The 18201-nt window shown below is 39.9% G+C and overlaps 1 long non-coding RNA gene across 1 annotated transcript; it reads right to left on the bottom strand.

Annotated features, from left to right (window-relative positions):
- Window positions 1–833: 833 nt before the first annotated feature.
- Window positions 834–7719, bottom strand: LOC117244033. Its single transcript, XR_004496366.1, has 2 exons — window positions 7386–7719; window positions 834–3100 (listed from the first exon to the last, which is right to left on the bottom strand). It is a non-coding gene; the product is annotated as an uncharacterized LOC117244033 (long non-coding RNA).
- Between the last annotated feature and the right edge of the window lie 10482 nt (window positions 7720–18201).

Here is an 18201-nt window from a genome sequence, read left to right as displayed (position 1 = left end):
ATGTATTTCTTAAGTGTTCTTTTTTTATTATTGAACAAGGATAAAGTAAACAGTGAATGTCACTGTAGTACCAAAGACAGGATTATAGGTGAACAGGAGTCACTAAAGTCTGGCAGGCACCCGTGGGCTGCTAAGAATGGAATATTCAATATTCTGTGAATATCCTCTTGCCTTCAAAGCGTCCTCATGCAGATTTGTGATCTGTTGTTGGCCACTTTGCTTGCTGTCTTGAAGCAGAGTGGTAACCCATACAAAAGCAAACTGCAGCAGTATTTAAATTCCTAAAAGGACAGAGGAGCACATCTTCTGCCTGATATATTGAACATCCTGAGTCTTTACACAATTAATTTCTCAGAGCTGGCAGGGCATCCTTTCTCCTATGCTAGGAGAAAGTGATCTTAACACCTCTTATCCATATCTCTACAAAGATCAGCTCTTGACTGGTACCTTTGGCTCATGTGTCAGCTTGGTGCATGTCAGTGGAAATGATTCTGGGCAGCTACAGAGGTGGGCTGGATACAGGGATATCGTGTGAATTCAGTCTCCAAGATCCTTGAGCAACATGGTGCACTGAAACAAGGATGTGAGGGGCATTTAGTTCAGCCTGTAAATGAATAAAAGCAAAGTGTCATCCTGCACTTCAGAATGAAAGAAAAATAATTCCTTTAGACAGACTGATCTAGTTTTATCAGCATTGACTTAAGTGGCAGGCTGGGGTGAAAGTCTTTTGAAATTCCTGTGTTGGAGCAGGAGAGGTTTGCCATTCAACACAGAATAAACTCTACCCAAGATTTATCTTCTTTGACAGATTATTAGACAGTGGAATCCACAAGTGAAATTTCATGGCTTGTTTTATTTCAGGAGGTCAGACTTGATGATGAAAATGGTCTGTAAATATTTTTTACATGGCTGTTTTTACAGAATGTATTATATTTTTAAAATTATTTAAAAATTGGTGAATTGAGTGGAAGAATGAAAGTTGCAGTAAGAGGAGAAGAGATTTTTGTTAGTATTTCTTGGCTCTTGCCAAATTTTTTCTCTTTGCAAGACAAGAAAAGCTCACAGTCCTTTCCATTCTCTCACATTTGTTCTCTTTCAACATGAAGCAAAGAAGAGTGACCTCAGCTCTTCTTCACAGATGAAGCCAAGGACTGGTTTATGAGGTTTTCGACCTATAATAGTAAAGGTATTATAGTCATAAATTATACTAAAAATTAATAAACACATAAGAACAAATTTGAATAACAGTTTTCACTGTAAAACTTCTGCAAGCTTGTTCTATTTTCTCCCAGAGTTGCTCTTCCATACCCTTCCCTTACCTTCCAAAACCAAGTTACACACTGCAGATCTGGCTTGTCATGCATGAAACTCTCCATCCTCCCTTACTGGCACCAGCCACCCTCAAATACAATTGGGGATCCCCTTAGCCTGGAGCATTCACAAGCAGACTGTTATATAGTTAATAACACAGTTGGTGTAAATTAGAGTTTTATGCAAGTAAATTATTTGCATGCAACTTTTTCAGAATTTCCATGTCATTGGCAAGCAACCTATAACTTGAAAACTAGCAATTTTTTGTGTCAAGAAAAAAAGTTATTGTTTTCAGTGATCCATCCTTCATATTCCCATGTGGCAGTAAAAGACAGGGCTATAGCAGCAAAACTTGACTCAGAGTCTTCCTCCTATCCTACAGATGATGAGTGAAAAAAAGGTTATTAAAATAGCAAGTGTAAGCATAGTGTATTTTCAACGTGTCCAAAGGGAGGCATTAAGAACATAAGACCAGCTCTTTGCCATTCCAGGCAAGCACACAAAAGAGTTCCAGCTTACAATGGTTCACAGTATCGCTGTCCTACATTTATCACCCTGGGCACCTCCAAAAATCTCAACAATTTCTCAATTGCAAGGAGAGATCAGAAGCTACCAGGAGAGTGGGTCATAGGAAATCAAACCACCTTCTCCATTTTCATCTGCAAAAACAAGCTACTCATCAAAGCACTCTGCTCCCTCTGTCCGTCCGTCCGTCCATTCATCCAGGTGAGCAGCACAAGCCTTGAAGCAATGCGGATGCATGACAGACAGACACTGCAGAGCAGGCGCTGATCCAGCCAGAGACTGAGGAACTCAGAGCCAGCCCTGTGAGCACAGCTCAGAAATGCTCTCAGAGAACTTAATGAGAGGCTTTTCTTGATGAAAATTGGCAGCTGGTGACAGTTCAGTGGTTTTGAAGGGATGTATTGTGAGGGAATATGCAGACAGCATTTACAAGAGCCTACTTCTTTTTTGTCTCGGTCTACAAAACAACCCTGATTAGGGAAAGATAATAGCAGCTGTTTATCTTTGAAGGTACACATCACAGCTGTGAGTTTTGCATCTTTGCAACAGCACATAATAATTTCTTATAAGAAGGTTAAGTGTCAGCGCTTTTTTTAAAAGGCAGTATGATATAGCACTGATACTAAAACCTTAGGCTCCCACTCATTTCAAAGGATCCACTGACTTCATAAACTCAGAGACAGAAGTATCTTAATACACTTTATTTTAGCTAAAGTGAAAAAAAAAAACAGCTAAAAAGAGTGACAAATATTATGTTCCTAAATAAGAAATTGAGTCATTTGGACAAACTCTGACACTCTTGTCTCTCTCCCTGGCAATCAGAAGACAAAATGTCAGCTATTTTCTCTAAAAAAAGAAACAACAGGCTAGATGTTAATTCTTGACCTCTATGACTCACCACGGATTGTCTTACTGCACATCACTCACATGACAGACAATTTTTATCAGTGCTGATTTAAAGTTGTCTTTCAGCAGCATATTGTCAAGGACCATGATCAAAATCACACCCTTACTTCTTTTTTTACCCCCAAAGTTATTATGTACTCTCAGTGTCCTTGGATTATCCTGCCCATACTCCATAGCAAGGCTTTGAAAACACCCAGGCAGAGATCTGATAGTCCGATTTCATTGAGCACAGTGCACAATGAGCTTGTTGCTCTCCTCTTCTAGTGCAAAATTAACAATAAAGATTGAATAGATCTGGTTATGATGTGCCATTTTTTTCCTGGTGAACAGAACTCTCTCTGGTTTCCTAGTTCTGCATCTGGAGAAATAAGAAATAGAGACATAAGTAACTTAATTTGAGAACAAACCCATGTGCTGCTTTATTGCTTTTTCTCCCCTTTCTATTAGTAATTTCACACTAATGCTGTCAGTGTAAAAAACTAGCCTATTTTATGTGCTTTATTTTGTGCAGCTAAAATAAGATTAAGTGCATTCCACCAAGTATTGTTCCTGCTTCACACTGAATGCTGTGTCAACAATGTCATAAGCCCTTGTGAGAGCACCAGTCTGGGACCTTCCAAGTTGTTGAGGCGATCAGGAGCGTGTGCTCTACTGGCTGTTATGGTTACACTTCCAGATCACTGGATACTTGTGAAATTCCCATGCAGTTTCAAGCCTATGCCCAGACTAGACTGATTTTGACAATTTTAAAACATTTTCCAATTGTTAAGAAAAGCCCTTCCAATTACTATACTGGTGAGAAAGTCTGAAAATTCCAGGTTCAGTGTTGATGCTGATTCCATCTGTGTAGCCCAGTGGATTTGCACTTTGGGTGAGATCAGCATCTTCACTTTATCAAAGATAAAACCCTGTTTGCCACTAATTCTCATAACGACCTCAGCATTTTTTCCTTCACATGGTTATTTAGAACGTCTCACATACTAGAAAGAGAAGGTATTCCACACTGCCCATAAAAATTTGCTACATTTTTTCTGATATATTTTACATGTGAGCAGCCTGGAGGCAGAAAAACCTTGATCAGCCTCTTTCTTCTCAGTTTAAACATCATGTGTTCATTTATCATAATGAGGAAAAAAGCACTTATAGAAACATTTCTATTTAATTGCATTACATAGCTTCTCTAATTTCTTGATTATTAATCTTCTTCTGACATTATTGGAAACCCAGATTTAGTGTTGTGACAAAAGTATGACATAAGCTCCACAGAAAGTCTAGACTGCAGAAAGCTAGAGGAAGAATATTTTGTCTCTTTTATCACTGGAGAAGTACATGCTTCAGGAAATTTTATGTTTGGCTCTTTCACCTAATACCTTTGATTGCCTTCACTCATTCTCTGCTCCTGAACCACAAAGATCCCAACTCTCCAACCAGAAGTGTCTTGGTCAAGATGTCCCTACAGTCTTCCTGCGCAAAGCAGCTTCAATTGGAAATTCTCTTCTACATTCCCATTTTTCTACTATGGAACCATTATCTGGTATGATATTTGTCTAAATTTAAAATATTTAAAACTACAAGGTAAGACTTGTTTTGGGATGTAAAATTACTCCCCACAAAAATTAGAAGATTCAAAATGGGAAGGTATGGGAACAGAACAATAGATCTGTAGCTAACTTTATCCCAGATCTTCTTGTATTGATGCAAAGTTCCCCTGCAGGTTTCTTCTCCAGTGGACGTGGATGCTCACACAGAAAGGACAAAACAAGGCACTAATTTGGACACAAGCATCATGTCCACACCACCCCTCATTGCTGCTCTGGTTGGTGGTGCTTTGCTGGTTGTATGACTGTGATGGCAAAGGGGAAGAAGGATGCCTGTGAAGGCTCAGGCAAAGCTTGATATCAGTCTATGTGAATATTCAATTTACAGTGCTAATGCTGAAGCAAATGAGGTACCCATTATGTAAACAATAAGTGACACATTCAACCATTCTATGACCTAATGAAAGCTATAACTTTTTTTTAATGTTATAAGCCAACCGGAAAATGCTGATGAGAGAGAAGTCCTTTCTCTGCTATTGCAGCAATTTGCAGGATAGGTTTTAATTAGTCTCTTCCCTCCATTGCCCCTGTCTTTCATTGCAGAACTGGCTTGTTTTCTCATTTGAAAATATCCAGCCCTGTAGCAGCTCACTGGTCTTTGGAAAAAGGATTAACCCATTTGAAGTCATCACTAGGGGCTTCAAGCAGGTGTCCAGAAGAGCAGATGTGAACTGCTCCAGTAATTACTTTTAGCTCTCAATTACATGCTAGTCACTAACTATTAGAAATTTAACCTTAAAGGAGTCAAATGGCACTTACTCCTCATCATCTTCAAAGCATGTAAAACTCAAAGCAAGAAAAGTTACAACACAGGAACTTCTCCAGCTCTTCTTGACATGACAGCCCTTGTAGATGCTTCTGAAATGTAGGAGATGAAAAGAGGTGGAGGTTTTGCCTGAGATGTCAGAGTACTCTTGAGGGAGGCTGTGGCACAATGCAGCAGGCTGTGCTTGACCAGAATTTTTGAACAGGCCAGCTAGCATCACCTGGCCACAATAAGATCCAGATGATGAAGATTTTCAGGCAGTCAATCCATATTTCCTGTCTCTCTAGTGGGAATATATCTGAAGTTACTGTATTTTAACAATAAGAATTCTACTTGACAGTTGCTTTTCAACAGACTGTAGTCTCAGGCACACTTTCTTACTTTGGCAAATACATTCTCATAGTAAAAATTACAAGGGAAAGAAAGAAATTTCAGCTCTGAGCAAAGAGATTACAGCAAAGATAGATAGGGATTAGACCATCCAAAGAATGCAATTTAAGCTTTAATGATCACAGGCTATATGCTGCAAAATGCCTGTGACAGATTACGTTAACCACCATGTGGCTGCCTGCAAAGAGCATAGCTGTCTCATCCTCCTGGCCACAGTGGGGTTCTAATATTTTTCCCCCATTAGAATGGCACATTTTTGAAAACACTTTGGAAACTGTAAATTTTTTTCTTGGGTTTGGGTTTGTCTATCTGATACTTTTTTAAAGCATTTTCATTGAAGAAAATTATCAGATTCTCTCTGGGGCCACAATTCTGGAGTTTTACTGGGTTTCCATCATTCTGTTCTGAAGTTTTGCAGTTTATGTCATGTTTCCTACCATAAAAGACATTAAATCTGTTTAAAAATCTATTTTTTGCATCGAAAAATCAGGCAGTCCTCATAAGCCGAAACACGCTTGACCAGGCTTTGTAGCGTAAATGATCCTAATTTGTCACCACATGAACTCTGAATTTTATGCTTAAATGGTTTCTCAAAATTCCTTGTTTCCTTACAACTGTGTACAATCTGTAAAAATATCCAGTTAGAATTGTCTTAAATGCAGATGTATCAGACTTTGAAGTAACCTTTTTCTCTGCCCACTCTTTATAGTTATGTTTTCTAAACACTGATCCAATCGACTGAAAATCATTTCCTGAGCAGTCCATCATGTGCTGTTCTGCTCTACCTTAAGCTGAAAATACAACCTCCAGTTCCACAATCAAATACCCTTGGGGAAGATAAACCAAGGAGGGCACGAGCAGTGCCTGATTTTATTGTGAGGTGACACATGTCCGTGGCAATCCTCTACCACTGATGACCACAGCCATGGCTCAGCTGTGGGCTCTCCCAAAAGACCCTCTGTAAAGCTTCAGTGTCTCCCTCTCTCCATAGGTTTTTGAGGAAGAAGAATTTTATAGTTTTAATTACAGGAGGGGTGAGGTTGTGCAGCATTTGGTACTGCTGGGTGACACACAGGTAAGGTGACGGGAAGTGGGACAGGAATTTCTGGGGATATTGTGCTTCACAAGTCAAGTCCAGAAGCTTGGTGGGTTTGGATGAATATTCAGGTAAGTAGAGAGGTTGCACTTTCAGACTGGCATGACTGTGACAGAGAGGCCTGATTCCATTTCAGAGAGAAATACTGCAGGATCTTGTTGCATTATGGGAAGGCTGAATTTCCTAAAAACTGGCTAAAAAATGAGCACTGTCAATACCAGTACAAGGCATTCATGGATATATTACCCAGCACATTTCTTCACCACAGCTACAAGCAGTCAACGAGATGTAACACTGTGGTGTTTCAGCAAGTGTAAAGGACATTAAAAGAGACTAATGGACAGAATAATGGAAAGTAGCTGCAGAATGATAACAAAATTGATTCAGTTTATATTCAAAATCAAAGAACAAATAGGAGTAGATCTTAACTAAAGATTTGGACTTCAGAAAAGCAAATTTAGACAAGCTAAGGAAACTGATGAGCAAAATCTGTTGGACTGAGATGATATAGCAGCTTGACTGTGGAAGGAGAAAGGAATTTATTGTTGTTTGAAGAGCTCTGGAAGTAACAGAAATTTTTAACCTCAGCCAGAAATAAAACTTAAAGAAATGGATTCAACTCTTATGTAAATAAATATCCACCTTTAAAAGGATGTTTAAAAATACATTATACTACACTTTAAAAGGTTATAAGCAAAAAGTTTATATGACCTAGAAAGACAAAAAGACAGATATGTAGGAAAAGCTAAATTTTGCAGGTTAAAACATACAAGGATAAAAGACAGTGACTCACAGAAAGCAACCGGAGCTGGATCCTGCAAGGGGTGAAAATCTGAACCAAAAAAAAAGCCATTTGGAAACCTATAGCAGAAGAAAACAAGGAAAATCAATTTTCCTGCTAGTCCTGATGATTAGGTAACCTGTAGATTATAGATCAGTTAGGTATGATCCCAAAAATAAACGAACAATTTACCCAGATTTTCAATAACCAAAGATGCACAGACAGCAAAGGCAATATATAGACTGGGAATGGCAATATAGAAATTAAACTTAGTTCCCTGGTGAAGAGAAAATTTAATGAGGGTCACAAATGAGTGTAGGAGAGGAAGAAGTGGGAGTAGTCTCCACACCAGAAATAAGTTCTCATACACTATTGTAGGTGTGTTTGTGAGCTGTTTTTAGGAAATACTCCAAACCTCAAATCTGGTTCTTTCTAAATTGAATCTAATTACAAGAAAAAGGGAAGTGGCACGTAAGGTGAGAAGACTTCTCCAAAACAATTATCATTCTTTGACTTCAGTAATATGGATTTACAACACCTTTAGAAGGAAAGCAGAACACAGATATATAGATAAGCACAAAGTGTCTTGACAGTACCCTAATCTCAACAGGGACTACTGTTACACACGAGTTTCTCCCACTGGTCTTCTTGCTGCTCCTGGCTCTGCTAGAGTCAAGGTAACTCAGTGAAAAATCCAAAAACAAGGAGAGCACAGGAAGCTAAAGCATTTAATCATGTAAAATACACATTCTCTATTTGAATTTGTACCATAAAAACACACACCACAATCAGCCTTTTTGTCTCCATTTCATGAATAATTTTCTGTTCTCCTACAGAGTACCTTGTTCTCTGACTATCCGGCCAGAATTTTTTAACTTCTTTAACTTCTGGGTTCAGTTCACTTTTCTTAAATGGATGACAAAACTCTCAACTGCTGTATTTCAGAGGAGGGCTTGTCAGGACATTGCCTAGTGATATTTAGACTTCTTGAGCTGGGAAATATCTTTCCCAAAGAATTCTAGGGGTGTGTCTGTCTCTCTTATATGTGACAAGTGGTAAAGACACCTGTCATTGACAAGCACATTCAAATCTACCTTAGTCACTTCTGCCTAAGGTTACAGTGGAAGTTGATAAAAAAGACTTTCTTGTCCTAAAGGTCTCTTCTAATATCCTCTACTCAAATATCTTTCAGTTGCATCTACCATCCTTCTCCTGTCCTGGTATTCTCATACTGTTCTGCATGATGATGCTTCTCAAATCTGTCAGTGCTGCACTTACCCTGTTTGTGTGCAGGTCATTAATGGAAACACTGATGGAAACAGGATCAGATCTTCTAGAAACATCCTGCTACCTCATCCTTAAAGCAGACTATTTCCTGTGGAGCGAGTTCTTGGGTGTGCTCTAGTTCCCTACAGAAATTTCCATATCTGAAGTAGACTGTGGTACTCAAATCTAAAGTGAATGGCAATCAAAAGAGATATGGAGCATCTAAACTCCTTTGAAACTATCAGCCAAATTGTAGCCTTTATCAGGATTTGTCTCTTTGTCTGTTTCTAGCCCACATGAAACATCTATCATGTAATCACCAGAAACGGAATGAGAAAGATGTTTAAAGCAGAGATACCTGGCTCTTTTTGTAAAGGAAATCTTCTACCTAGGGAGCAGTACACCTTAGTAAAGGTTGCAGAAATAGACCATATGCAGGCAAACATGTAAAGAGTAGGGAAAAATTCAGGACTTTTCCCTATTTTTCTGTTGCTTTTTATGTCCCAGTTTCATGGAAATATTACTGCTTTCAGAAAAATAAAAACCATGAGTGCCTTCAGAAGAGTTATGTGGCAAGAGTGTCTCTGGCAATATGCTTGGACAGAGGCCAGAGCATCCTGGTCTGACCTTGGCTGACCCTGCTTTAAGCATGTGTACCCTCTGATGCCTCCTCCAGTCTGACTGATCCGATGATCAGTGAGGCTAAGTTGCCCCTCTGCAGCCCTGTAGCACAAAGCAGAAAGGCTGAGCTTGCACAGCAGGGGTGTGCTGGCTGCTCAAGGGCACAAAGCGTCTCAGACATTCCTGCCTACTTTCCAGCTCTCCAGGGAAGGATGCCTGCCAGGTTTCTAAGGGACTCTCTCACAGCTCTGGGAGACCCAACCATAATGCTCTGTGAGGGCTCTGAGTTACACAAGGAGAGCAGCAAGAACCATGACACCAAACAAAGCCAACATCTGTCAGACGCCTGCTCTTTGGGTAGAGCACAGTGCCCCCAGGAAAAACAACCCTCAGGCTACTCTGACTGCTGTGCAGGGTGAAAAATAGACATGTAAAAGTCACTTACAGTCATTCTTCTCACTGCAGGTGTATGCTCCCACCCTAGCACAGAAAGGATGATGAAGAACACTACTGCCTGTCTCCTGCCTGGGCCCTGCTTTTGTAAATTTAGAAATTTAGAAACAAATTAAATTTGATTTGTTTAGAAATCAAATGAAATAAACTACAGATGACAATCTTACTGACCCCTGGGGGATAATGTGCTACAACCAAACAAACCTGCAAGGACTGCAGCCATCCTTGCCTGCTGCAGGCTGGCTGCAAGTGACCTCACGAGACAATGAAAAGAGAAAACATCACTTGGGTCTGTGCAACTCCCCTCCAGTGAGTAACCCTGTGTCTGAAGCATCCTCTAACAATTCACAAATCTACATCTCTTGGACAGATGTTGAAACAAAGCTGAAGAAATACTACAATACACTCAAAAGTTTTTTAAAAGAACCTGTATTCTGAAAGAGACAGTAAATTCTGCCTCGTTCCTTAGAAAACCTTCAGTGCATGCATTCAATGAGAGCTCTTTTGGCTCTATTTCCAAGAGCTGGGTGATGTCCAAGATTTAAAAAGTCCCAAGGCTGTGTCCAAGGAATCAGGAAGAAAACAAAGACTAAGATATTTCTGATAAAGACAAAGAAATCCCTATGTGTTATGGGACCTGAGCCCTGGCACAGCTACTGTTTGTTTGCCTCTTGAGGGTGGGCTGAAGTGTGAGTGAGACTTTGTTCTCCTGGAGCACGACAAAGAAAATGGTAACATGCTTCTTAACTGATCAGGACAAAAGTATTCAAGCCAGTTGTTTTTCCAATGACACCTGGCTTTCACAGAGTCAAAAACTTCTTTTCTTTTTAAATTAGAAATAAAAATAATATATTTTATTCCTCCTCTATCAGATGATCCAAACTAAAAAATTTGTCTGCATGGCTTCAACATTAATTTCTGTTTGGATTTTTCCAGCTGTTCTGTGATTTGGGGCTGCTATTGTCATCTACTTGATGTTCCCATGGTCTCTGGACATACTGCCTAAACTATACATCTGATGGCACATCTGATAGCACTCATTGCTCAAAAATTGTTCAGGTAAATTAATTTCATATCACCTTTGTGATAAAAGTTCCTCTTTCCCTTTTTAATATTCTCAAAGGTAAAAACCAAACACCAAAATACTGGAAATTCCTTCCAGGTAAAAAAATCCATTTTCTCATCATCTCTATTTTTAGTTGGATAAACAGAAAATGAAAACTAAAACCTCTCTTGTTTTGGAACGAAGACAGGGTTGAAGGCATGTTGAAGGCATGTTCATTTTGATTTTATTTTATTCTTTGGTGTGAGACACTGTGAAACAACACAAGACACTCCAGGTTCCTGTACTCAGTGGAGCTTCTCATTGACCCAGTCAAGCAACACCTACAGCCATTAGGACAGCAGGGCTAGCCATGACTGGTGGCAGCTGTTGGGAAATCTGAAAACAAACAAGCTGTTTAACACAGAAATATCAGGTAAAAAACAACAAAAAAAAGAAATAGCTTGGGACCATGCCAGCAGCCCAGAGCTCATCCTTACCCTCTTTAATCATACTGTCAAAATATATTCTTTGTGGTGTACCAATACCATAGTGTTTGTCTAGGGCTCAGTGGCACTGGGAGGAAAGGATTTAGCTGTCTGCAAAACAAACACAGAAACAAAATCACAAAGCTAGAGCAGGTGAGAGCAAAGGCACAAAACTCTCTTTTTCAATCAATAGCTCTGCAGTGCTCACAGACCTGTGCCAGGAGCCAGGCTATAAAACAGATGCCCATGTTACCAACAACACCTTGGCTAAGAGAATTATTCCCCTCTTGACAACAAAAGGGTAAATCAACCCCACTGATTTCCACAGAGGGTTATTCTTATTTATGCCACTATTTGTCAGGAGATAGTATCTTGATGGGCCCTGGACATCCTCTGTAGCCTGTCCTTCTCCCTAAGTGTACCATGGCTGTTCTCACAGACAGGAGAGGGTTTTTGGTGAAAAATAACAAGAAATTGAGGTACCCAGCTTCCACCCTTGGCATACCCCCACACTGTCCCCAGCCAGCAAGCTCCCTGATCTTGAGACTGGCATTGGAAGGCACAGCAGTGCTGAGGTCAGTCTCGCTATATCACTCAGCCATGGGGCCAGGGAAAGTGACTGAAATTGTAGGTCAGGCTGGAGCAGCTGAAGTAGAGAGCCCAGGTAGAACACAAAGGCTAAAACTAAGCCAGTAGGAAATGTCATCAGACCTTTAGTTACTGAAGTTGGGCATCACCTTGATCCTTTGTTGTTCTGAAAAGCAGATGACAGATATGCATGTGGAAATGGTTGATGTACCTCTGTGCATGATTCAGTTGAATTCACAATAAATTTTAAAACACTGTCATCTGCTCACTATCATTACCCTCCTAGAGCCCCTAATTGTGTCAAGTTATGAGATTTAGAGAGGGCATTGGGCAATTATATTCTGAATTTAAACCTTATTTCTTTTTAAAATTTACAAGCTTGCCCTAAGATAAAAATATTCCCTTTAGGGTTTCTTGGCAAAATTAGAAACATTAAAAATTATTTCATAGCTGAAGGAAGGCATGCTTTCTGTGATAATACTGGTTTATGTAAAGAGATTATTCAAATACAGTGGCAGTCTCTTTCAAAATACAGGAAGGTTACATTCGGGAAAGATCCTAAGACTGATGAACAAGAATTTTGGCAGAGTCATGCAGTAAAGTCTGTGGCAAGCGGTGATTCTGATTAGGAAGAAATTTAGCTCAGAGGATAAAACTGTGGATGGGAGAAACTCACAGAAGAAATCTGTGGATGGGATAAAACCCACTGAAACACTTGGAGGAAAAGAGCCTGAGGTGATTGTCATGGAACCAGAGTTAACCTGGGAAGGCTCTACTACATTATTGTCAAACTGGTACAGCACACCTTGAGCAGGATGTCAATTTTTAAAGCTCTTCACCGGGCCCACTCTCCTTACTACACTTAGCAGAGCAGATCTGGGTGTTTTTTCAGATTCTTCCATTACTTCCAACAAAAAACTAATGGATCCATTTTCCCAAAGTGCTTGTTCTGTTGTTGGGAAACTACAGCATTTAAGGCAATGACATGAAGTCTTATTTAGTAGAAAAGTAGAAAAAGTACAAATTTCCCTCAGTCGTGTCCTGAAAAGCTACCTTTTGTTTAAACAGAAGGGACAGTGCTTCAAGGGATGAAAGCTCACTAAATAATTCGTGTGTTATGGCCTGCTCTGCCAATGCCTTTCCCAGTGACATCTTTGAACGGGTCCGCAGATTTCCTCACCTGCTGACCTGCCATGCATTCAAGCAGATTGGTCTTCCCACTCCTGGTTTTGATGTGCACTGTCCTTAAACTAAAGGATGCCTCAGTTTGCAGGTCAGCTGTAATTTTGCAGATGTCTGGATTAACTGGTAAAGGACGTGGATGAAACGATAGAAGGTGTTGCTTTACATCTGGGAGAGAATCATAATGGAAAGCACCAAGATACACTACACTAGGTGCACCAACCTTGTTTTCCTTCTGCAGCACCACAGTTTGTCTCTACATGAGCAAGTGCTGTTTCTTTAGAGCATTTTCCCAGAAATATTAGTTTCTGTATCCCTGTTTTAAAAAAACTCTTACCCTTCCACAGTTAGCAGCCTCCTGTCCTGATGCTTACAGCAAAAATATGCTTTTCCCAAGCTTTTTGAAATGGCTTTACGGCACAATCCAGAGTGAGCAAGAATAATTCTGACAGTATATGCACAAACCAGAATGGAACAGCAGCAAACAGGCTCATTATCATCCTTCAGCCCTTTGCTTCCTTTTGCTTAAGTGATGTCTTGTACACATTAAGTATGGAAATGAAGGATTGCAGGTAGTCTGATTCAATTTTATTAAGTATTAAGTACATATTTAAGGCAAACCCTTGGGATGTTAAAACATCTTTAGACAGAGATCCTCTAATAACTGAGAAGAGATTGAACAAGTCACTAAATGACTGAACTAAGAATTGTATGATTAAAAGAAAAAAGACATAGTCTTATGTCCCATTTTAATGAAATCATAGTACTTTTTATGGTTGTCTCTATGCAAACTTTTCTCTTTCTGACCGTGTTGTTTCACCACTGAAATGTGATCCCCTACTTTGTGTGTATGGGCTTTCATGCATGGACTTCTTCAGCAGCCTTAGTGGTATTAGTGTTGTCATTTATTCTAAACTAAGCTTGCGCAATTCAGGACTTGAAGTGTTTTTGTGGTGGAACAGGACTTTTAAATAATTGATTCAGTGTTTAAAAAACATACTTAGCTACACTGTCCAAAATATTTATTACATATTTGTCATTACCTTTAACAGATGTTGAGGTGACTTTGTATTAATATCTGGGGGTTTTAGAATTATGAGAATAGCATATTTAAATTATAAATAGTTGTGTCAGTTTATCTAGTACCTACATTTGCAATCTAAGCTTTCTTCCTGAGGGAATGAGAGGAATACAAATATTTTTGGTATGAATATCCTTTATCATTTTTCTTTTACTTCTAGACCTTCCTGTTGCTATCATCACCTTCACATATAAATAGATGCATCAGTTAATATATCTGGAAGTAAGCAATTAACCTAAGGTGTTTTTTCTTAATTAGAGTTGTAAAGATAATATGTTTTAAAGTTGGATGCTAGTCATCCATGTGACCTTAGAAAAGCAGATAAATACCAGTCTAATTTCTGTGAAGTCTCTCAGGAAAATGAATTTCATGATGGAGTGCCAAGATCAAAGCTTCTCTGAAAGCATCTGAGATTACAAAGATGCCAAGTTCATCCACTTCTTCCTTAAAGCAGTTTCCACCAAGTATGTGGCCTAGCATTCCCCTTTCATGAAAGTATAGCCAAATGCTTAATTCCTGGAGTGAAAAATCTTTCTATATATTTAAACACTATCAAGAGGTATGACTATCTTGCTGCCAGCTCTGTGGACAGTTTAAAAACCCTGTTAATGAGGCACTACTGTATGTCAGAGGCTGGTGTTGATTTTGGATGGATAGATAGTCTTGGTCTGCAAAGGGAAGTGCAAGATATGTATGTGTCTATGTATGTATGCATCTTGGTATACAGAAGAAAGATGCTGAACTTGGAAAGACAACACCAAGGCTTCCATATGGGAGTCAAATACATCCCAAGGAAGCAAAGGGAGGTGAATAACCTGGAAATAGTCAGGGGTGCAGTTTCATTATAAAATACTAAACACTATAGAGCTCAACAACAACCCTGCTTTATGTTGCCTTCCGGCCTCCATAAATTAACTTTTCCTGCTCATCCCTCTTCTCATTTCCTCTTGCCAATCACATTATTTTACTTGACAGCAGTAGATTCTCTTTTCTGAATTGAATGTTGAGCCGTTTACCTACCTACATTTGTTTTTGAAAAAGGAGAGTCACTATGTTTGAATGGAGCATAAATTCCCAGGCTGTATGTACATGCTGTATGTAATCCCATTGATTACATAGTGTTCTTTATATAGGAAGTAAGAAATGCAAGCAGCAGGTCTTTCTGGAGTTGCAAGTCTGGAAAGAAAGTGCTAGGATGCCTGATAAAAATTCCCAAAATGCAGCCAAATCACATTTTTTATAGGGCTGCCTGATGGGGCAGCAACACCACCAAAGCATTTTCAGCATTTTCAGTGTTGAGATATCCAAGTGTCTGTTACTGAACAGTTCAGGAGAGGTTTCCCTTTTCTGTACTGGAGAACATTGGAATAGATGGATATTCAATATATAAGTTTGCCTAGAGCACTGAGATCATTAACCAAAGTTGTTTATGAAAAATATGTGTCCATGGGACAGATACTTCCTATTAAATTTTAACTCAGTCATGCAAGACTGAAGGGAAATGAAATCCCTTCTGATGATTCAGGATACTGTGGCATACAGTTCTGCCCCTATCTTTTCATACTTCCTGTCAGAAGTAGGGGATATAACATGGGAATTGAATAGGTTTGGTAAATTATTAAAAAACTTCGGCTATTAACTAAGGGATATAGAAATTTTTGCTTTTATATTTTTAATGTAACTATCAAAAGATTTAAGTGGCTTTTGAGTTTAGGTTGGACTAAAAAGTAGGCACTGACTCTTTCTTTAAGCACAATATAAAATGCAGAGTTCACTTTGTGCACTATCCCAGCTCCTGCACTGAAAGGGCAAATGTGGCAAGAACCTTTCCCTTGCAGCTCTTCCAGACCTCTCTTGTGGAGTTTGTGTCCAGGCCTTCATTTGGGATACAGCTGCTCAAGCAAGACACCAAAGTTTTGCTGCTCTTGAGGTGTCACACCCACACAGTAGCCCAGCTCAGCTTTGGAAGATTCCTCTTTGCAACTCAACGCTGTTCATTATTCCCTTACTGTGTGCCCAGCTCAGCATACACAAACCACAAATAAATAATGAGACAAAAAGATGAATTCTGGGACCAAGAAATTTTTATTTTTCCAGAACTTAAGGATTTAATCCAACAGCAAGCTCTGAGGCTGCATGATCACTGTTCCCTTGAAACAGCAGCACACAGTTCTTCACTCCCTGCCTGATTTATTTCCCACAAATATGAGCCTGTGTGCAGGTCTTGTCATCTGATAGACTTGTTTTAGTAGTCCATATAATATGAATTGACTACCAGAAAATGCATATTTGTTTCACAGCCAAGATGAAATACAAAATATATTTCCAACTCCATCATTTCCCCCCCCCCTTTTTTATTAATATATGAAACCAAATGCTATTACTCTTACTGAAGTCAGTGGGATTAGTTGGGCTAAGGAATGCTTTCATTTATATGAGGCTATCAATGTGCATTTTTGTGACCAGACTAAATTTAGGAGAGAGATTATAGCAGCAGACAGAGAGCAAAGCGAGAGATGAAAGGTGAAAGGAGGTGGTGATGCTGCTGGGTTGCACAGCAGCAGCTGGGACAAAAAGCATGGGAGAGCTAAAGACCCTTGAAATCTAGCCTTCAGGTGTCTCCCTAGACTCCTCATCACTCAGGCTTTAATGATCACTAGTTATTCTGGTCACTTCAACTACCTCTTCTTCAGTATCCTGGTTGTAAATCAAGCATGACAACAGCAGTCCATTTTGCCAGGTTGTCATGACATCAAATGAATGATACATTCAAATAATAAGATGAGCAACTCAAGAAGTCCACAAAGAAAACATTTCTGCCTTTAGCCCAGCACTTACATTTTTCTTCTGTTGCACTTAAAAGAAGCAGCAGAAGAAAAACACTAGTATCTTTCCCTTGGAAAATGGAGCCAGAGACGGGGATTCAGGAGAGTGTTGCATATTGTCTCAAGGGAAACTGATCTTCACAGGAGTTGTCAGAAAACGTCTAAAAGTATCAGCCAAGGACTGCTCAGAGCTAGGGAACTAGGCTGGCCTAAAAGTAATCTGGTCAGAGAACTGCACCTCACTCAACCACCCCAAGAGAGATTACACTTGGAGTTACAATTTATTGAAGAGATTACAACAAATACAATGTTACAGAGAAAAGTGGTTTTAACCCCCAGCATCAGTGTACAGCCTGGCACCTGTTGGTCAGAGACATTGTACAGTCCTGGGGAAGTTCTGATCCTCCTCTGGATCCATAAAAGGGTGGTGTCCCTAGGCCCCAAGGCAAAGATGTATACATGCTAAGGTTCAGGTGGGAATGCTCAGTACCTCCCCCAGGTAGGGGAGCTTCACAATGGATCATGTAACACTGAATCCTGAGGTATTTTGGGAATCCTTGATGGTCTAAGTCATTGCAGCTGCCTGCTCTGCTGGAGCCATTGAGCCCACCAGGGCCCATGAGCAGAGATGAGCCCTCAGGCCGGGTGTAAGTGTTCTGGTGCTTCCCCAGAGGGGAGCTATCCCAGCTGAGTTATTGGTGAAGAAACATTAGCCTGCCTTGCAGGGTTTGCCTCTTTATCTCGTTCATTTATGATCCAGCTTGTAGCCTGAGGTGCCGGGTGCACTGGGCAGCTCCTGCAAGTGCCCCACCATTTACAGTATATTATTTCATCAGAAATGGTGCAGAGGGGAGTGAAATACACAGCTTGGTTACCCCCACACAGTGCTGAACTGGCACCTGCCCCTATTGCCAGGACAGGAACAGCCTGCCACCCTTTTCTCACAGGGTGTCACCACAGTCCATCGAGTCAACAGTGCCAAGTGCACATTTAAATCATGCAGAAATTAGACATGATGAGGGCAAGATGGTTTTAACACAGGAAATTGATGGTGCTTGGATTAGACATGAGCTCTTCATGGTGAACAGTAACTAGTGAAAGACAAACTGATTGCCATTGTAGTTGTTGAGAGTATTAATGCTAAAGAGATCTTTGTTTCAAAAACTTCCACATGCACAAAAAGCAAGAGGAAAAAAAAACAAACCACCAAATCACCTGCTGCTCAGTTCTCCTGAAGTTAAAAGCCAGTAGCTAAAATATTTAAATCTTTTGCACCAACATT

Source organism: Parus major, chromosome 3 (assembly GCF_001522545.3).
Source record: "Parus major isolate Abel chromosome 3, Parus_major1.1, whole genome shotgun sequence".
Lineage (NCBI taxonomy): Eukaryota > Metazoa > Chordata > Aves > Passeriformes > Paridae > Parus > Parus major.
This window is presented reverse-complemented; position numbering and strand designations above follow the sequence as displayed.